The sequence below is a fragment of the Echiichthys vipera genome (genome assembly GCF_963691815.1).
Source record: "Echiichthys vipera genome assembly, chromosome: 12".
NCBI lineage: Eukaryota > Metazoa > Chordata > Actinopteri > Perciformes > Trachinidae > Echiichthys > Echiichthys vipera.
The window spans coordinates 5,603,018-5,625,348 of NC_139837.1; the positions used below are offsets into that span (position 1 = coordinate 5,603,018).

Here is a 22,331-nt window from a genome sequence, read left to right on the forward strand (position 1 = left end):
ACTGAAAATGATTGTTAGTTGCATGTAGGGCATATCATATGTAGGTGTGTATGTCAATAAAAAGCAAACATGACGTACAATCTCTATATACAAATGATGTGTTGACAAATACAAATAGTGCAATGGAAAAAATATATAATATCAATTTATCTTTAAATTTCATTTAGTTAATGAACGTCTGTGATGTATTTTGACTCATGATGGTTGTATTATATTTAACTGTCCTCCTGTGATGTGTGTAAAGTTTTCTAATAAAGTATTCAAAATGGTTAATTTGTTATATCACAATCAGAATCAGATAAACTTTAATAATCCCAGGGGGAAATTAATTTTGTTGCAAACTCCAGCGATACACACATGCAACATATTTAACAACAACAACATTATACAGATAACATAACATAAATACAATTTAAGATATATATATATACAACTATATGTATATAAAACATTATCACATTTGCAAAGGTAAAGTACTGTAATAATGTGCAAAAGAACAGATTGTTTAGGATTGAGTCCGTATTGCAGAGAGGGGGTGACAGACTCAATCATAAACGATCAATGCACAACAATTAGAGCAGCAGTGAAATCCTTACATCAGTAAAATGAAATATAAACAAAATAGAATACTGGACATTAAATAAATAAAAAAAAAAAATATAATAATAATGGTGAAATACATAGAATAGAGTTCATGGAATATAAAAATGCAAAATAGACGCACTGTGTACAGGTGTAAGTAGCATATTTGTGTGTTGTTTTTCACAGTTATCACCACTTATAGTGCTTTGGATGTAGTTTTTTCTTATAAATAATAAGAATATAATAAAATACTAATTGAACCAAGAGAGAAGGGGGGAGTCTCTCTGCTCCTGTGCGCGGCCCCGTGAGTGTTGCGCCGGCGGGGTCTTTGGGTCCCTCCCTTCCCATGCTCGCCCCCGCCCCGGCCCCGGCCCCGGCCCCGGCCCCGGAGTGTCCGCCAGGGGGCAGCTGTGTCTCGGTCTGAGGCTGCGCCGCTCCCGCTGCATCACGGAGAGGAAAATACCACCAGATGGCGGTTTAGGATTGCTGCTCTTCTCTCAAGGCGCGGTTCCGCTCGCGAGGCCAATTTTCAATATTAAAATACGCACAATATTAAAACGATAATCGATTTATCATCCCGGAAGGTGATAATTGATTCGGCGATGTTCGTGAAAGGTGAGTGTGTTGTGTTTTTGTCGTGTTTTGTGCGGCGGGGAGGGAGACGGCGCACAGATTAAAGATGGTGGACACAGACAGGGAAGACTGGTTGGTTGGGGGATGGGCGTTAGCGGCTAACGGAGGTGAATGTGCTTTCTCTCTCTTCCTCAGTTACATTATAGCCTAGCGGAGCCATTAGCATGCGAGCTAGCCGCAAAAATTTCAACTTGCAAGAGGGGGCAAGTGGCTGTCGCAGCGCCCGCCTGCTTAGACCCAAATGTCCGCGCGGCTCTCGAGTTTGGCTTGTCAACAAATAAAGAGCCATGCGGTGTGACGTGTTTTCTTGCTCTTTGCAAAAGGCAGGAATCAGAGCATCACCTTCTCTCATTTGCACAGCCGTATTATGATCCTACGCTACAGTGTTGCCCTCCTGCCGCGCGCTGCTTTCTTCGCTTTGGTGTGTCATCAATGCAAACAGCACCTTTTTTCTTCACTTTGTTGTTATCGACCCCTTTGGCAGCTTTGCCCCCTTTTCTTGCACAGATGTACAATGGGAGATATGGACGTGTAGCTACTTTTTTTCTCGTGTCAACATCAGCATCCCTGCTCCTTCTTTGCCTTCAAGTTTCCAGAGTAGTGGGGGACTTTTTCACACGGCTAATGAACGTGTTGCTTTTCATGAATGACAGCATGTGAATGCCTTTTTAATGCGTTTGCAAGTAGGGACTCCGTGCATGTTAAAAACAACATTATTATGGCGCTTCTTTCTCCCTCTTCCCGCCCCCTTCTGTGCGGGAAGCAAGGCAACACTGAGCGGGGGGAAACATGAGTCACATTAGGGGGGATGGGCTCCTCCACCAGCCTGCTCTACACGTCTAAACAGGCTCCAATGATGTGTCCGTCCCTCCCACACTGACCTATGTGCAGCTCACCCCGTGCAGAGTAGTTAGGGACAGTCGATTGTGGGTCAGAGTGCCTCCTGGCAGTGTGCATGACTCCCAGATTGTTGCATAACTGCTTTGTTTACAGTGAGCCATGTGATTTTTCATGCAGGCTGTCTTGGATTGCTATCTGCAGCCCGCTTGCCTGCCAACTTATCCTCCATTGTTTCTGTGTTTTTACTCTATACTACACTTTTTAAGCCATGTTTAATGTATCCTGCAGAACAAGTTAAGCAATACATGTGAAACACTGATGATTGCATTTGCATGTGATGACGAAAGCTACGATGGCTCTCTAGAAATGTGTTTTACTCAGTGGTGTAGTGGTAGTTGATGAGGTGGAGGTACTTCTAGGTAGATGGGTATGTAACCATGAAGGGAGTGGGTAAACCTACATTTTTTTATTCTTTTGTCATGCAAAAATAATACGTCCAACACAACTATTGACAATTATTCTGGGGGAAAAAAGATACTATACTCCCATGTATTCCAATATATTTTTGTCTGATAGGTGGGTAGACTGTAGACTGCCAGAATAAGAGGTGGTTATACTCCGTATACCTGCGTATACCCTCCACTACACCACTGGTTTTCCTCCTGTGGAGCTGTTGACATATTTCTTAAATAAACAGCACTGACCGCTATGCCATTGTTTGACTGTCGGGTCTTAATTCGTAAAGATCAATGCTGGTTTTACACCTTGACCAATATCATTTACATCTTTTGATTCTTCTTTAAAAAAGGCAGCGGTACATGGTATCAAGTGTGATTTGACCACTATATATTTTTGGGAATGTACCACACTAAGGCCGCATGGTAAAATTGAAATAATGTATTTAAAATGCGTGAATCACCCATCTTGCTTTTGAGTTTGATAATTAAAAATTTAAAAGCCAATTTTGATCGATTTTAAATTTAGAAAATTAAAACCGGCACATGCAATCCTCTGTTGTGATTTATGTAATTCTTTATCATAGACGATGAGCATTTGAAGTGATACGATAAACATATGATTGTCTGTTTTGGGCAGTAATTAAGTATTTGACACATTGAGTACTTTCATTTAAATATTAATGCAGCTGTCATATAAAAAATAAACCTTGCCTTGCTAATTGATAAGCAGCATTGTCCAAGTGGTCTAAGCGCATACTCACACTGTCCTTCCGCACCGCGACCCGGGCTTTAGGGTACTTGTCCCCCCTCCCTCTCCCCCCGCGCCCCAGCCCCGTTTGTACTCACACTGCCAGGGCCGGCCAATGCTTCTTGCTGTCCATACGTCATCACGCCGTAACACGTCACACGCATTGATCGCGTGTGTGTGGCTTTGTTTACAAATCTTTCCGTAGACCTCAGATTTTTTGTGCGTCTTGTTGAATGTTTTTGAATATTTTCATCTGACCAAATCTGCAGTAAACACTCCACCTCCGCATCACACCAACATGAACCTTTCACCGCCATTGTTTTAAATGTCCGCGCATGGTCCGTCCTTCTATTTACATGTCCGAATAGGCGGACATAACAATACTGCCGTAGGGCTCGTGCTCGTGCTCGCACACGTGCGCACGCTCGTGCTCGTACACGTGCAAACGGCTCCGCTAAAGCCCACCTCTTTCAAGCGGGCCGTGGACGGCCCGCTGGCCGCAGTTATGTGCGGAGCGGGTGCACTCACACTGCTTAAAGGTACTAGGCTTTAGCTGAAAAAACGGTTTTGGCCCTGGCCAGAAGGACAGTGTGAGTGCGCCCTAATACACCAAGAGATATTAAAGAGAAAGGGATAGCTACTATCTCATGGTTGACAAATGTATGAGTCATATTTCCTGCACCTAAAAATATATTTTGAGTTTAGTTTTCATCAAATGGCTGTTAATTTAAAAAAATAAAATTAAAACAAATGTCTTCAGTTCAGGTAGAAACTGGGAGTGAGCAGCGGGGCAACTGTGAAAAAAGGGTTTGTCACCATTGGTCTGTAAATGTGAACCAGTCTACCTACACATGACATTTATTTGGGGTTAGGGGTACCCGAAGAGATCTGTCCCTTCACAAAATTGTATTTTTTGTGTGTTTATTATGTGGATTTGTTAAATACTGCGCTGGAAAGGTGGAGTGGTGGATTTGTATTGAGTTCTGTTTGGAAGTTTTAAAGTAGACCTCAGCAGATAACTTGGCGTACTGAAAATATGCTTCATCAGGATCCTTTGGTGTGATGTGTGACTATGACCTTTGCCCCTCTGCAACGTACGGACTCACAGCAGGTGTTTTGATTCCAGAGCACAGTTCAGTAATACGGTATATCGACATCCACCGCGTGGGAACATTTAATTGGCTCTAGGGCTTCAACTAACCGTTGTTTTCCTTGTCGATTAATCGGTTGTGATTAATGTTAGTGTTTCCCAAAGCCCTCCTCAACATCCATGATATTCTGAAACGTCTTGTTTGTTTGAATCAGATCATTTCGACATTGGAAGCTGACATGCAGCTGCATTTCTTGCCCAACTTTTTAAAGGTGGCTGAACATATCGTTGTATGAACCGTTAGTCCATACGGCGACGCGTTTTCCTGTAACCGCACAACTTTTGGTATTTTGGCCGACCATCCACACACAGCCGGTGTTATCAGAGCCTGAAAATTTCATCTCTTGAAACCGGGTCCCAGAGTGGGAAGATTTGAAAATGTCCCCCATGGGGTTATTGTCTAGATGGTGAAACCGCATACTTTGTTAAACAATGCCCTCACCGCCCCACCTCTGGCCTCTAACCCCCACGGCGTCACATAACAACAGTGCTGCTGCGTGGAGAAGAAAGACGGACCCATAGACTGTATGCTGAACTGTACTCCGACATGCATGGGGATGAATTAAGCCGACCATATATTTCTCCCTTTTCCCTGATGGTCTGAATAAGATGCTAAATTGGTCTCTGGACGCTTTTTAAAAATAAAGTTGCTAAGAAGGTTTGAAAAATTGTTAAATCTAGGGAGAAAGTGAGTGCATTGGGACAGGGAAGGGGCTCACAGCAGCGCCCGCTGCTTGTTGAGGACAGTAACTACAGAATGATTTGTGCATGTGTCCAAAACACCACAAAAGTCTCCGTTAACACCAGAAACGGTTGCTAGATTTCTCTCTAGGATGGATGAGGACATGGGAATTTGCCAGATTTGTCAAGAAACTCTCCGGTGTTTGTATTATACACAGCGTCTCCCCGTCTCTTATTCTCCGTTGTTGGTGTATTTCTGTGGCAGTTACAGCGCCACATCCAGGCCTGGCATGTTTATTACAGCGTTTTTAGTCGGTTTTGCTGGTTTCATGTGGACACATATATTTCTTGAGTCGCGACCGTGTGGACGGAAAACTTTTTAAGAACGACGGCGAAAAATAGGTTGTTTTCGATCGTGTGGACGTTCCCTTAGATAACACTGAAGGTTATCAGAAATTGTGAGTAATCTCTCCTCCTTCTTCTATGCTTTGAATTGCTTGGCTCTTTGCCCTGACTCTTCCCATAATACGCCTATAAAGGACTGAGAATCACATCATGGTTTTAGAAACTGTACTATAGTGATTTTAAGGTAATAATGGGTAGTAATGGATATTTAATTGGTGTTTTGTTTTGAGAAGAATAGTCTTCAGTCAGCCTCTCTTAAGAAAAGTAAATGGCTTGTCTATATGTTGCAAAGAAAATGTGCTTCATGAAATATAATGAAAGAAAAATACTGCATGTTTTGTACGTAAAGGTACTAAGAAGAGAGTCAAATGGGTGAAAGCAGACCTGGATTCTTTATGATTAGTGCCATATAGTGGTTGCTAAGGTGGAGGCTCTCACCGCTCGAGTGCAGTGCTCCTGTTAGAGCCCCATGCTTCTAATGATACAGCTCAGGAGATTATGTAATGGCTTTGACATTTGTCAGAGCCTATTACACAGTGACCTTGATTCAAGATGTTGGCTATAGCAAGAACAATATTTCCTGTTCGCATTGTTATCCAATGGCAAGCCCTTGGCAATTTTCAGCACAGTTGAAGGAATTTCAAAGAAAAAGCAAAACTTGCAGCCACCTATCCTTAATATTAATCTGTTTAAAATTGTAAATCTGTTAGTTAATATATTAAGCTTAAAGCACATCCAAAGAAAGCACAGAGATAATTCCATTTCTTCATTTATGAAAATAAGAGAATAAGGCTTATTTACAGCACATAAGAGCATTTGGTCCGATGTTCTAAAGGCATTTGACAGATCTCCCAATAATAATAATCCCACAAGTCTCCCAGTAATTTATATGTACGTTGGTGCTATAAAATAACACATGTAGCCTATTGTTTGCTTGACTTACTCAAGCATAAACATGCATTTCTTTTTCTTCCGGAAAGCTCAGAAGTCTGCTCAGGTTAATATGTAATCAGACCTGTGTAACACTTTCTAAAATAGTTTTGTCACCCTTGGCTGATTTAAGGCTTTCCCTGTGATGTAGTTTCTAGGGCTGAAACAATTCAATTGGAGTTACTCGATTACAAAAGTGCATCAAGGCAAAATCTCTGCCTCGATGATTCGTTTAATTGAGGCGGATGTAGTGTAGTAAATAAAGAAATAAAAAAATCGGGCCAATTCAGGGCAGGAGCCAATCTAGGCTGCAGCCTAGGCATAATTTGCAAAATAACGCCAAATTATAATGTTTGTTTTTATCCTATTACTCGATTAATAAGTAGAATAGGCAATTATAAAACGATTTGATAGTTGCAGGCCTACTAGTTTCCTCTTGAGTCATTAGCAGCAGTCCTAGTGTCAGATCCGTTGTCTGTTACTTGTTTGTTCGGGGCAACTCCGTTCAAGCTGGGATAAGACTGCAGAAGTTGAATTTGTTTATTTAACTTTAGGCTGTTGGAATGAGGTCGAGCAGAGCATTTTCTGTTTTTCATAAATATGATCCTGTGAGTCTGTGTACCACAGTTGTAAAGAAGTTGTATCATAGGTAAAGTAAACATACAACACAAACACAACATGATATTAGACACAGTATACAATGAATTATTAAGAAATACAAACATTGCACACCAAGTTGCACAATTCCTTTTTGCACTTTTGAAAGCAGGAAAACGTTATTGTTGACATAGTTGTTTTTCACAGTTTCATAGTGTTACTTTTAGATGACTTGGCAACACAATATTATTTGATTGCAGCCTCGTTACACAGGTATAAGTTATGACACCTATTGAGTCGGACCTTTTACACTTACATAGAAAACTCAGGCACCATTAAGTTAAATATTGATTTTTGGAGGCTATGCCAAAGTGTGAAGAGCTGCGGGTCTTGGTGTAACTTTCATTAACTACAAGTGCGCATTTATGCAGCAATACTGTCATTGTTAATTCATGTAGCCTAAAAACATGCATTTTTATAACACACGTTAAGACAATGTAGGGTGACAGCATAATACAACATATGTATTATGTATTTTCTGCATTCAAGTACAATCCCCAAGCCCTCCCAACGCATAAATCACAACAAGGTTACATTATCAGCTGGTGAGAACAGCATGTGTGCTGGCTGGGAAGTAGATGCTACACACATATCAAAACAGATTACATGGACTTCCTGTTATACCACAAGAGCTTCTATTCTAAGTACGAATGCATGTTAGCTGTACTCTACAGATGGTCGGAGCTCAACTTTTATCACGTGGATAAAACTAACAGTGGTGTCATAATCCAAAATATTACCAGCAGCATGGTATGGTGGAAATTGCCAGGCTGTCTGAAAAGGAAAATTGCATGTTGTCGGACAACATAGTAATGCAGTGTTGACATAATGAGGGGTCAGATAACATGATTACTACCATTTCATAAGGGAGGCAAAATATGTAGTAGAGAGTATGTGTTAAAGTAAAGACATTCAGCTGTCAGGGTGAGCAGTAATGAAACGAGGTGCGTCATGACACATGTGTTTTAGAGGTTTGTGATCTCTCCCTCGTGTTCCTGCACGGCCCAGTGGTTTCTCAGCTGAGCAAGCTGCTTTTACCTGCAGCTGACGCACAAGTGTGTTTGCTGATGCAGTCAAGCTACCGACTGACTGTGGCTGCTACTAGTTTGTTAAAGAGTCAAGAATGGGAAATAGTACCAAGGCTTTACTTTCCCATGGCAAGGCAATTCTTTTTCAGACACTTTCTGTATTTACAAAATGTCATGGTAGTAGTAGTAGTAGTAGTAGTAGTAGTAGTAGTAGTACTAATTTCTCTGAACAGATAAGAGGGGGAAATGTAGCCTATATCTTTTGGTTTCATGATGCCACCCCCTTGTTTTGCATTCATTTGACAGAATACGCATTATCCGTGTACGTAGATGGAGATCTTATTTCAATACAACAAATCAAATCTCACATAAACGTCAGCTTATGATAGAACATCGGCAGAGCAGACAGTCACAATGCTGAACTAGACTACAGTCTGCTACACAGCACGGGCCACAGACTCTGAACAACTTACATTAGCTTACATGCAAAGTCTCCTCCTTATCTAGAGTGTTTTTTGTCGACCGTTGCATTTTTATGACAATGTTGGCGTCTCCTCATACCGACAGAATTTTGTGAATCTTAACTTCTCTCCAGTTAAACATGTCCGTTGCCATCTTCATGCAAATCACAGACTTGCTCACTGAATATTTCGGACATCGACAGCTCTTTTCACACATGGGCTTAATCGGAGATTACACACTTTGGACCATAGACTATGTAAAATATGGACGTAACCGCTGGGATATCATCCATAGGTTTTGGGAACCTATGCAAAATCTAAGCTCCAAGTGGGCGGCTTCTGGTGGCTCTGGCCATAGCCATCTTTGCAGTACCTGAATGACTGACCGGGTTGGACCTGAGGTGGGCCAAATGAAGTCTGGCTTGATGCTTCCAAGCTAGCGAAGGCTAACACAGAATATCTGGAATATGACGGCTGAGAAACAATAATAATTAAATACAAGATTTTTTTCACTGAACAAACTTGAGCAAATACTTTTTTAACGTTCCTTGAGGTCACTTCAATGCACAGCAAGCCATATTATTAGTCCATAATTTGGATGAATAATTCCCCGAAACGGACCAACACATGCGTCCATAGTGTCAGCTGGTTGTTGCAGCTAGTCTGACTCCTGCACCAACACCACAAACACGACAGACAGCTGAGTTGTCTGTGATGGTAGCAGAGTGGACAGCTAGCGGCTATCGTTTGCATCCTGCGATGGCTGCAACCTGTCATCAAATCAACCACACCTTTAATTACACAGAACTTTAAGCCTTAAAGGAGCTGTACTCGAAATACGGGAAAAAAAGTGGGCTGAGTTTGCCTTCACAGGGCTCTCACATGAAATACTAACATGTATGCGCAACGGGCTATCACAACAAACAACAGAGAAGCTCAGATTACAACACAAACAGAGGGAGAGTGACTTCATTCTCTGCTCAGGACGACATTACTCCACTATATCTCCACATAGCAAATATTTGTTTGCTGCTATATTAATGTTAATGTAAATAGTTCAATGTAATGGAAATTAGCTATAGAGACCAACACTGTTTTTTGTACTAGACTGTCATGACATGTTTATTTCTGCTGTAAAGTTGGGCGTTTTAACAAGTGGCCACTCGGTGAGCGGCAGCTTTTGGCACATCTGTGTTGGCTTCATTTCTCACACTCGGATGTTGCCACTTGCAGGGTGAGACCGTTTGATGTTCGATCCAACTGATTCTGACATTTGCATTGATAATGTCTTAATTTGGTGTCTGTCCACCTCGTTCAAGCTGACTGCAAACTTTACTCCCACTGGTAGCATTACTGTGTTGTTATTTCCACCACTTGAAGCCAAGTGAAAAAGTGCCATAGCAGGGGTATTTTTCACTCTACAGTCTAGTGTAGGCCATATCAAGGCATCAAGTCACTGCTATAACTAGCCCACTTGAATCAGAAATTGAATGTTTTTGTGGTGCAGGTATTTTTGAACAGCTAGAATTTGATGAAAATAATATTTTCTTTAAAGTATATTTCCCTACGACTATTACCAGCCTGGTCTCACCAAAAGGTGTGTGAATGACACGCTATTTCTCTCAAGCCATCTCGCGTATAATTACAACGCATTTCATGATTTTTGCGTGTCATTTCACGCCATGTAGTCTCAATTGACTTGTATTGTGCAGAGATGGCGTTGTCATTTGACGCACAAATGTCATTGAGGGAAAACCCACGTGCAAGGTGGCGGAGAAATACAAAGCGGTGGAGCTTTCTGTCCGAGGGTTGTTTTTAAATCAATATTTCATGTGAAGGATGGCTGAAATAACGGGCGTGAAATGCCCTAACCCCTAACCCCTAACCCTAACCTCTAACCCTAACCCTGACCCTAACCCTAACCCTAACCCCTAACCCTAACCCCTAACCTCTAACCCTAACCCTAACCCTAACCCCTAACCCTAACCCTGACCCTAACCCTAACCCCTAACCCTAACCCTAACCCTGGGGAACTACGGGCATTAAATGACACGCGAAAAGCTTAATATGCGTAGACATGCACGCGAAAAGTCACGAAAGTCATGAAAAGTGGCGTGCTATTACAGGACTTTTGGATGGATGTTTGGTTGTCTCATCCGCCTTCAGCTGTTCGGGCAGTGAGGGAGTTTTTCCCCTGCCTGTGTGGGGACTGCCTGCGCTGTTGATACTGACAGCAGTTCATTTTTCCTTTTACATCAGCGCTGTAAAGTGGAGCTTTATAGACTTGAACACCTTATTAGAGACAGAGCCTCAGACAGACGGCTCAAAGAAAAGACTGCCACCAGCCAACAGGGCTTCATTCATATTGAACACATGGCAGAGTTTAAGGTGATATGAGTCGTGAGCCTTTGTGTGAAGTACATACTCTGTTCTTCTCATTTTTGTAAAGAAGATATTTAGCTGTCAACATGGAAATGACTACAGACATTGTGCGAAAATGTCAACAAAATAATGCACACAAGAGATGATAAAATCAGATAATAAAATATATAAAAAAAACAGCAGTAAAAAAAAAGACAGGCAAATAATAATAATGGCTATAAAATGTTTGAATGCAAAGCCAGGCTAAGGAGGTAAACCTTTAAAGATGGCACTTTCAGCTGCTTTCCCATCATGCGGCTCAGAGCATAAACTAGGAGCTAGCTCTCCCAACACTGTTCATTTTTCAGTCCCTCTAATTCCTGGGTGGAAAGAATTTCTTTTGGAGCGTTGGCCAACAGTATGGTAGTGAAGTGGAAGTCTTGGATTTGCGTAGACATCGATTGAGATATGTGAATTCTTCCTGTGTCTCAAGGAGTGCAGTCTATAGTTTTTTTTTTTTATGAATGGAAAATAGACGCTATGATACATCATTAATCTCCTTTGGGGGCATTAAAGCCCAGTTGCCTCCTATTTCAAAGGTAGAGATTGATATCCTGCTTATAGAGTCTCCTAGGGTTGATGTCTGGGGGGATAAGGTAATTCTCGTCTCTGTCTGTGGAGCTTGACTCATTATTTGGTAATTTACTTACTTTCAGAGCAGTCAGATCTAAGTTTGGCACCAGACCAGACCTGCAAATCCTTTAGGTGTCATTTATACAGATGAGGTTAACAACCCGCTTCAAGCAACAGCAAATACCACCTCCTCAGCATCGTCTGTGGCAGTGTGTCTCAGCGGTCAATGTTATTTGTACACACTCTTACTTAATATTGATTCGCTGGCCTGTGCCAAACCAATTCTGTGGCTGTACACAGTGGAAATGAACTGGTCGCAAAACAGAAATTTCAGCAAAGTGAGCTCCAAGATAGGGCTTCCTCACAGATTTGGACACGTAAATGTGCCAAATATTTATTGGTATTGGAAACAAACTTTTAACTATATAAAAAACAATTTGATTATATCACGTAAGAGTTGAGAGGTCTGGAAAAGTATTGCAGCGCACAAAGGAAAGGGACTTGATGCTGTGAATGTGGCAACAAAGCTGTGTTTTCTGGTGTTCATGTTTTGTTTTCTCGCTCACTGCACTGCCCTGAGACATCATTAGTTTGTATCAGTCATACCCCATCTGCTCTTTCAGCCTGTGTGGGGGGATTAAGGGGTTTCCCTGCCTGCGCTGGTTGACTCCAACAGATTATTTACCCGTAAACCTTATTCCTTATTCCCTACTGACTGCGCATTGTCCTGCCAGCATTATCCGCATGCAGGCCAAACAGTCCAGCTCAGCATCAGACAAAACCACTGCTAACAGCTTCCTAAAACTGTTGACAGTGGCACTCGAGGTCAGCCTCGTTTGAACACCATCTACAGTGGCTGAGGGACTTTAATAGTGACCAGAAATAATTACTATTTCACTGAGCTACCTACTTCTACTATTGATTTGATTTAGTAAGAGGGGAAAGCATGCCCTTCTTTCACCACATATAATATAATCTTCAAGATTAATGTATCTTTTTGCCAGTTTATGGTCAGTTTTCTCGTGAAGGACATGGACGTGAAGCCTAAATGCTCTTGTATGATGTGATGTGTATGTAAAATAATTCAATTTAAGAAAAAAAATGTCCAGATTCTTTAATTCCAGCTCAAATGTGGATATTTTCTGGTTTCTTTCCTCCTCTATGACAGTGATCTGAATATATTTGAGTTGTGGGACGTCATCTGGGGCTTTGGGAAAACAATCGAGAAAATGATCAATGGATTTAACCGATAATGAAAATAATCAGCCGTTGCAGCCCTACCCACGAGTCTCCCCTTTACAGACATGTCCACTTCATTATAATTCCAGTTTTGGACAAAAAAAATCCCCACTTTATTTTCATGTAGTACAAATTAGGGCTGGGCGATAATTAAATATGATGATTTATCGTCTTTCAGTGGAATTGTTTTGTGATTAAATCATATATCTTCATACATGGTTACATTTTTAAAATTTGTGTGCATGCATGTAAACATAGTGTAGCCGATAGCTAGAAATATTTTCCCGGTTATGTTCATTTTGCACTGAATTTCTCAATAAATTGAGAAAATACTAATTAATAAATCACCAGATCCCATGCAATTTGCTGAAATATATCACTATCAGGATATGAAATTACCTATATTGGGATCGAAAGTTTCGGTCATGACTCAGCCCTAGTGCAAATGTGTTATATTTGCTTATTCTAAGAAGGGGTATTTGAATATTTCTGCATACTGGGGGTTCCTAATCGGTCTTGGAGTTGCATAAATTGGGTATGACTGGAAAGCTGAGAGTTTTGTGAATTCATGTGTGATGATGTAAGTCCCCATAGTAGCCTTTTTATCCATCTTCAACCGCTTGTCATCAATTAACCACGTGCATATCTTATGACTGTGTGAGGAAGCCGGAGAAAACCCACGCAGACACGGGGAGAACATGCAAACTCCACACAGATGGGCCCCAGCCGGGGTTTCAAACCAGGAACCCTCTTGCTGTGAGGCGACAGTGCTAACCACACCATGCCGCCATTTTAGCGAGACCATTTTGTGAAACTTGACCAACAGTAATATACTATGACTGTGTTTCTGAAACTAGATTTTACATAATCACAATACTTACAATATCGCCATATATTGCAGTATACTGGATCATAACCCCTGTGTCACCAGTTTCTTGCTGATACCCAGCCGAACTGTTAATATGCGGATTATATTCTCAATTAATTGATTAATCACTCGGTCTGTACAGAAGTGGAAAATGTCCAGCACAAATGTATCAAGCAATCATCAATGTGTCTTCAGATGACAGGTGTTTCCCTCCAACAGTCCAAAACCCAAAGATAGCAAATTTGCAATTATTGCATAGAAAATTCTGCAAATTCTCACATTTGAGAAGCTGGAACCAGAGGAAGTTTTTTTTTACATGATGACTCAAACGACTAGTCAGTTAGATTAGACTAGGTATAAGTATTAGTGATCATTTCCATTATCGATTAATATCGTGTCAAAAATGACGACAAAAGCCACTTATCGTCAAACGAATCTCAGGCAAACAGTTAAAACACACTTATTCTGTTAATGATGTAAAACATAGAAAACTGGTCCTATTTATATTTTATAAATGACACTGAGGAAAAAAAGAAACAATTACCAAAATGTCACCTCTTACATTTTCTGAAAGCTGACTAATTGCTCACTCAAATGTGTCATTGCACCTTTCTGAACGAATGATCCGTTTGCCCCCAGTAGACAAGTTTGCGTTGCGTCCCACCTGTCCCCCAACAGGAGAGGTTCTTCTCAACACACTCACTATGAATCTGTGTGTGTTTTCCTTTTCAGTTTCCCTTCTCTTTGTCCTGCCGATTGTGTCTTAACGCCTGGCTGGGATTTACATACGCTACCTCCTTGAAGCACAGTTGTAAATCAACCATCTGCTTCAGTCTTAGCTCACTAGTCTCTTCTTCTCATACCCTCGGTCTGTATCTGGCTAGTCATTATTCCCCTCAGCTGTCTGTAGATTATTGCTACATCAGAGCATTTATTCCCCCTGCTTTGACATCTGCCCGCTCAGATTAGCAGGCTTCTCTCGCTCATGTGAAATCTTTGACGTGCCGCTAGATCATTAGGAAGTAATAATGGGTGTTAGGAGGAGTAATGGCCTCTGCGAGAGGTGTGTGTCAGTCTGCGTGTGTGTGTTTATGAGTGTGTTTCCTCTCTCTCTCCCCCCTGTTAGAAGTGAATTTGAGGCAGACTGAAAATGTGGGCCAAGGTGAGCGAGGGAGCCCAGACAGATGAGAGAAGAACAAATTAGTCTCTTTTTCTACCCCACTCCCTCTCCTGCTGCTCTGCCCCACTGTGCTGCTGTCACAGTGTCTCCCCTCCACTTACCCCTTCCTCCCATCTACCCCCCTCAACCCCCCCATGAACACCAACTCTTCTCGTGGCTCCATTTTGCGTCATCTGCAGGCAGCCATTGCACAGAGAAAGGGGAGAAGCATAGCTTATTCTCTGCTTTATCCATCTCTTTTATGTTGTTCCCTAGCCCTGCACCTTTTTCCCCCCTCGTGATCTATTTATCCTTTGTTCACATAGGTAGTTCTCAGGAGATTAGGGAGAAATAAAATCTATTTTTCTACAGAGATCTAATCAGTTTGTGCAGTTCTCACAGCATCCTTCCCCTCCCCTCCTCTTTGCTAAGATCAGACTTTGTGTGCTGCAAAGATCGAGCTTACAGTAGTTTGTGGCAGTAACAGATGGCTGTGCAATGTGTGTTTGAGTGTGTGCAGAAACATTACTAAATATGCCTGACTCTGCGATTCTCCGTGTCGGATGGGTAATCTCCTGTGTGACATAATCCAAATCTGGTTAAACCAGGCGGTCGCCGTCGGCCTCGAGGCTGTTCCTCAGTATAAGGCCAAGGCTCTTTAGTCTCAGTATGATGGAGGTTGGCAGCATTAAAAGTACAATTATTGTCTTGGTGGTTCAACTCGTAGTGGTGGCCCAGAGAGACCGATTGTGGTTTAAGCTCACAAGTCAGGCTCTGGTTGGGCATCACTGTGAAGAGGTTTGAGAGCTTGCTGTTGTTTTCTTTTCAATTCTTTGTAGTAGTTTAGAGTTTTTATCACATTCCTGCTGTTTGTTTTGACTCCGTTAATGCTTCTAGGTGGGAAACATTTTTCTCACACCTCTATTTATCACAAGATCAAATTGACTTTGTGCTCACTAGGGTTTCAAATACTTATTTTTAAGTATCTGTTAATCTGCTAATTACATTCTGGATTAATTGTTCATTGTTTGGTCTATAAACTATTTAAAAAGACAATAAACTCGTCACAATTTCCAAGCTGGTATATTTAAAGTGCTATTATCTACTCTCACAACATCTTTCCTGTACATAGTGGAGCATTTAGAGGCTGAAGAGCCAGTTATTTCCCTCAGGAGTTGGAGGAGATGGAAACGGAGCTGAAACAAAGTGAATATTGAAGAAATCTAATCCAAAAAATCCATTATTGCAGCTTTAAATAGCCAAACAGTCCAAACTCCAATATGTTTAGTTTACTATCAGGTGAGACAAAGAAAACAGCAAATTGTCACATTTGAGAAGTAGGAATTTATGGCATATTTGCTTAATACATAGTTAAACAACCAGTTGGTTGCCAATTAATTAGCTGTTGATCGACTCATTGATTAATCTAATAACTGTTTCAGCTCTAGTGTTAGTTAGGGTGAATAAATAAAACTTTGTGGTGCTTGTTAAGTGGTCAAACATGAGGGTTTCTGGGGATTGACTCACTTTTGGAGCCAGTCTCAAGTGGCCCTTCAAGGAACTGCAGTTTCTGGCGTTTCACGTCTGGCCATAAAAAAATTCAGCGTTACATACTTGCCAGGGAGTAGTATAGAGCAGAATGCCTTAGTGTCCGCAGGATTATTTTAGTAGCAGAAAATACTGTCTTTAATGTGAAAACTGCTAAACCTACCTTTATGCTAAACGCTGTTGTAATGTAGTGGGTGTTGTGCTTGTGGGGATCAGTAAAGTGCACACGTTATAATTTAATAGCAGATTGGATGATCACCCATTACTGATATAATCACCTATCCTCGAGTCTGCCTTGTATCAGTTTTAAGTTAACCCCATGTTTTTGAATCATGATGAGGTGAAGGTCACATATTTGAGTCATTATTTGCCAGCTGTAGTTGTAAAGACGTTGACATCACTTTATTGCCATTTTGATTTGAACCTGCAGGTGTTAGATTGGAGCGCTGCCTTTTTGCATAGACAGGACTAATTTAACATCAAACCCTGGTGAGAATGAATGCAAGGCGGCATGCAGTTATGGTGTTAAGTGCATTTGAATTAAAGCTATTGGAGTAAATGCTTTAAAGCCAAGAACCCTCAAACTTCCTGTTGTTGTTATTGGTGCAGCATGCACAGATCATGCAGGTTACTGCCTGCTGTTGTCATCTTCTGTTTCTCTTCAGATCAGTTCTGTCTGATCTTCTAGCGTATCCCTGCTTGTTTGGTTTGCATCTGTCTTGTTATTTTCCCTGGCTGCCTCTTTGCCTCTGTCTCAAATGTTTTGCGCTGACTCATTTTATCTGAAGCAATATCCTATTTGTAGTTCACACATTGTAACAATGACACAAGTCTGAACTGAATGCCATCAGATTAATTTATAGGCCGCAGCAGGCTGCCGCTTATGCTAAACAATACAGAGAGATAGAGGGACAGAGATTAAATGCATGTTAGTTTATGCTGCGTGCATAATTGAATGATTTGCTTGGTGGAATGTTTTACATCCAGCATGTGAGCAAATAGGACTTAACTCAACTTTAATGTCATGTCTTGCAATGCTTGTGCACTGTTGTTCTGCCATTGTAAAAGAAGCATCAGAATTCGTACATAAAAGTAATCTTTGTATGAACGGCAACATACCATTGCTTACACAGATGGATGATGGCAGTCACAGTTTGCAGTCACATCCTCCATGTCTGAAGGAAGTTGTGGTACTTTTAAACACCAGCGGCTGATCTCCTCACTGCAGGACTTGACCGTATGACTTAAGCCGGTCTTATCGTTGATCAGTCCTGTCTGTAAATGAAGAACACTCTGATGCTGTTTTCAAATATGAACCCTGGACAATATCAGGAGCATCAGGTGTGGACATAGTCCGGAGTTTCCCTTTCACACATGTAGCACAACCGGACATTCTCCGTGTCAGGTACATTCTCACATACTGGGAAAAAATACTACATTTGGTTTAGGCAAGGGGTGGCGCCTGGGAAGAGCGTGCAGGTTGAAGGGTGTGATTTTACTGCAGTGACAGAACCGATTTGTAATTTGGTCATAATCAGCAAAGTCTCTTGCTGTTCCTCAGAGGTTTGGATGCTTGCACAATAGGAACATCATGTGTATGGGCTCAATTGGAGATCAAATGGACTCAGTACTAGGGAATTTGCAGAGTACCTTGGTTTGATGTCTGGTCCAACTGATTCAGACATTTGTGTTTTCACTTACAGCCCGCCAGGTAACGTAGATCATTTCAGGTTAGCAGTGCATGTGTGAAAGGAGCTTTACTTAGTAGAGTTGTACCGATACAAGTATCGGAAATGCCTCCGATACTGTCTAAAATACTAGTATCTGTACAGACAAGTACACAAGCCTACGCACTGATCCGATACCTTGTAATTTAGCCACGAAAAAAATCAACTTTAAAGTTTAAATATGTTTTTTTCTGTTATGCTTGTTGAATTAGATAAAAGAAGGTTCTGTAATTAATTTCTGCATGTATTTGTTCATTTTTTACAAACCTGAGCCAGGCAACACAATGACAACAATAAGGTATTTGGTTCATTACCTAATTAACACCAAATCATGTGATTTGAAGCTGTTGGAGAAATCCTGTTGCTGTGAACCATAAAGGCGTTAATTGCGGAATTTTCTGTATCTGATTATTCAAAATAACTGTGTCTCATCATACTGCCTCACTTTTTCGCCGAGTGAATCATCAGTAGTTGTTCCTCTTTTTTCCCCCCTTCTTTTCTTCTGATGTATTTTGCAGATCTGAGCTCTGGAGCAGTCAGTCTGTTGCAATCAGATGCAAGCATGTTGAATAAGTGCTACTCTTTCTAATGCAGCGAGACTCCTGGCTGAAGAAGGTTCAGTAAAAAAAGAACATAGCTAGTGCTCAGCATGACGAGCAGAGAGGTCTGAGATGAAATCTGAAATATTTAAAGATGGCATGTTTTACTAATCACACCGTTGCATGGACCACATTGGCCCTGCAGTCCCAGAATGATACAACTGAGCGTATTCTTCAGAGTTGAACTGCTGACTGGATGTTGGCCACTCGCCATATTGTTTTGTAAACTCAGATTTACCAGTATTCCTTTAGTGGTTTGTGATTACAGGCAATGAATATGCCATTAAATGCAGTTATACAAGTATATCATATGTCAGTTGCAACCACTGGTTGCCATTCATTGTGCTTAAAAGCCTTTCCTGTAAGTGCCCTTAATTATATTTGCGTAGCAGCTTACAGCTTCTCACAGACATGATGCATACGACCTTAGCCAGTATATTGAATTAATCCATCCATCCAATCCATAATATAAAATCTGAGGATAGCTGTTAGGAAAACGTTGGAGGATATCCGTTTTTGATTGCTTTCTCTTTTTTGTGCATACGGACCTGATTCATTTAAATTCCGTCACTGGAACAGACACGTCTGATGTAATTAATGATCTCGCACAATAACTCAATCAGCCATGACTAGAGCCGGGTATTGCACATCCGTCCTTTTTTACTACCAAGTTGCAGCTCTAAAGTATTGCGGCGTATCAAACTGAATATTTGATGTTAGGTTCTTTGTCTTTCTTGATGAATACACGTTTGATCACATGAAGTTAAATGTTGGTCCTGTATTTGGGGGAAATTATTTGCTCACGATTGTCAAGTAGTCGATACAGTAGAGTTGTCTTTAAGACAAAATGTATTAGTTGGTTTCATTCATTCATCTTCAACCGCTTATCCCGGGGTCTGGGTCGCGGGGGGTGCTGGAGCCGATCCCAGCTGACATCGGGCGTGAGGCGGGGTACACCCTGAACAGGACGCCAGTCTATCGCAGGGCACATGGAGACGAACAGAGACAGACAACCATTCACACCTACGGGCAATTTTAGAGTCATCAATTAACCTAACACCTGCACGTCTTTGGACTGTGGGAGGAAACCGGAGAACCCGGAGAAAACCCACGCAGACACAGGGAGAACATGCAAACTCCACACAGAAAGGCCGAGGCCGGGAACCTTGAACCTTCTCGCTGTGAGGCGACAGTGCTAACCACTACACCACCGTGCAGCCCGTATTAGTTGGGTTGTTTCACTGAATTTTGTAACAAAGTAAAGTTCTTTTATGTATTTATACTATGACAAATGTGGCTTATTTCTTTAAATTAACAAAGTTTGCACTCAACATTGTATTGGTATCAAAACCCTACTGGTCACAGACTACAGAGATAGCCTGGGGTCTTTGACTAGCCCCACACCTTGCATCTGCTGGAAATATTGCATGAATATGTTGAATCAAATGAAAATTAATTGGCGTGACGTATATGGATTTTGAAGACTCAACAAGAGGAAAAAGTTGTGCAAAGCGTACAGACAAGAAACTGTTTTTCTTGTGTTGCAAGTAAAGATCTGAGTTCACAGCGCTATAAAACAACAGTGGTAATTATCGGAGTAAGCTGTGAGGGAACTGGCCCTTCCAGAGTTGTACTCCAGCTCACAGCTACACATGCAGCTGTCTGACTTGATTGCAGGCTATTTGTCTTACTTTCAGCTGCTGTGATGTACTTTACAACTCATACTGAAGATGTCTGGAAGGCTTGTGGTTAAGACATTTACATTCTTTTCAAGGTTTCTCTCCTCTGGCATTTGTAAGAAACGGCTTATTTCAGCTCTGACATACATCATCTTTATATCCGTTTTAAGAATTTCACACTGTTTTATGCACACTGCTTAATAATTACTTTAACTCAAAAAGACTCGCACAAACATACAGTGAGACGAGTCAAAGCACAGTATGAGGCATGAGTTCTCCGTGCTTCCAGGACACTGTGTCATCTTAGCGTGCCGCCTGGAGGAGTGAGCCTCTGATTTTCCAGTCACGGGATGATCCCTCAGGTCAGCAGGTCTACGAGGATGCAAGTTAATTGAATCCATTTAAATTCACCCGGGTTAAATAAGTCCACTACCCTCAAGCGCTTGGCGTTCGCCTCTGACACTGCTGCTGTACTCCACAGGGATAAATCACAGATGAGTAAAGAGACACCGCTCTCTCTTCTTTTTATAACACCTTAACACCGCCATAAAGCGTGGTGGTAAAAGTACGTCGAGGGGACCACCGTCTGCCAGCGAGGTCAGGAGATAACGCAGCATGGCTCACAGTTACAGATAACAGCCGAGGCTGATGTGGGTCAAATTCTACACAAGCCAAAACCAACAAGATAAATTGTTTTTGAGAAAATAATGAACGAGGTAAATGGCCACTTAGCAGAAAATAGCTTCATTTTAGGTCTGTAACTGGGCATGTTTCCACGGAAACCAGCCTTGTAAGAACGAGTGCTTCGTACGGGTTATCAGCACTTTTGAATATAGCCACACAGAAAGAGAGAAAAGGGTGTAAAGTTAATACACTTCAGCCTGGGCTCGGTGTAACAGCAGCTCAGCATCTCAGCAGCTGTAGTGTGAAGAGACTGGAGAGAGTTAGGCAGCCCCAGCCTGTGCCAGTTAGTCAGAGCTCTGCAGAACAGTACATTTGCTGATCCTATGGCCATAATATAAAGCGAGAATAATATCTTCCCAGTGTCTTCTAGAGGAACTTCCTTCAGTCTAAGCATTACGGCTGCACGCTATGAGGAAAATATCGAATTGCGATTATCTTGCCTGCTATTGCAATTGGGATATGATGCATCACGTTGGAGGGAGGGATCATTTTTGCTTAAAGAGTTATTTTAAATTGAAACATTTATTAAAATGATCATGGTGTGGTTTTTTTGCGAGGATCTGTACCAAAGAAAGATTTTTTTTGTTTGCAGAATACGACACGAAGGCCGGGACATCTCTGCACCACCACAACGCTTAGGGGTATAAATCATAAGTTTTCTAATACAATATTAAATCGATGCTTTGGACAACGATATATTTGCTTTTATGATAATTCTTTAAAGATATTATTTTGATTGGATTCAATTTAGGTTCCTGCGATCAATATGAGACAACATAACCCAAAATGAACTCACAACAAGCAACTTAAATAGGATTTAACAATCTTATTACTGAGCTGCTCCAGACATTTAAATTCAATCGAATATTTTTATTAAAAACGAAAACATGTAAAGTGAGAATTTCTGCATAAAGTATTGCATCCCCCTGTGATTTGCCAATAATCCTAGTCCATATTGCTGTTTAAATAGAATTGAGGTGAATCGTGCGGCCCTTCTAAGCACTGTCTTGTTTTAATTATGGACTTTTCAACAGTTCATGAAGTCATATATTCGCCCTCACACAGCTTTGTTTCCTCCAAGGACATTCATTTTGCTTTCACTCTGAATAACTTTGCAGTCATCGCTCTGAATAGCATCTTTATGTCACATTGAGTTTGCCCTTTTTTCTGTCTGTTTGAAAAGCCGAAGTGAATTTGAGGAGATAGTGAGGGAAATCACTCCCTGTAGCGTGCATCTGTGCTGTTATCTTTACTCAAAGGG

General features: G+C 41.3%; 1 protein-coding gene across 2 annotated transcripts in view; it reads left to right on the top strand.

Annotated features, from left to right (window-relative positions):
- Nucleotides 1-1,058: 1,058 nt before the first annotated feature.
- The window catches only part of stag1a (STAG1 cohesin complex component a), a 47,510-nt gene continuing 26,237 nt past the window's right edge, over nt 1,059-22,331 (top strand). For both annotated transcript variants that reach the window (XM_083924721.1, XM_083924722.1), the window contains exon 1: nt 1,059-1,197. The gene's annotated coding sequence lies outside the window, so the exon portion shown is untranslated. The remainder of the gene's footprint in view (nt 1,198-22,331) is intronic.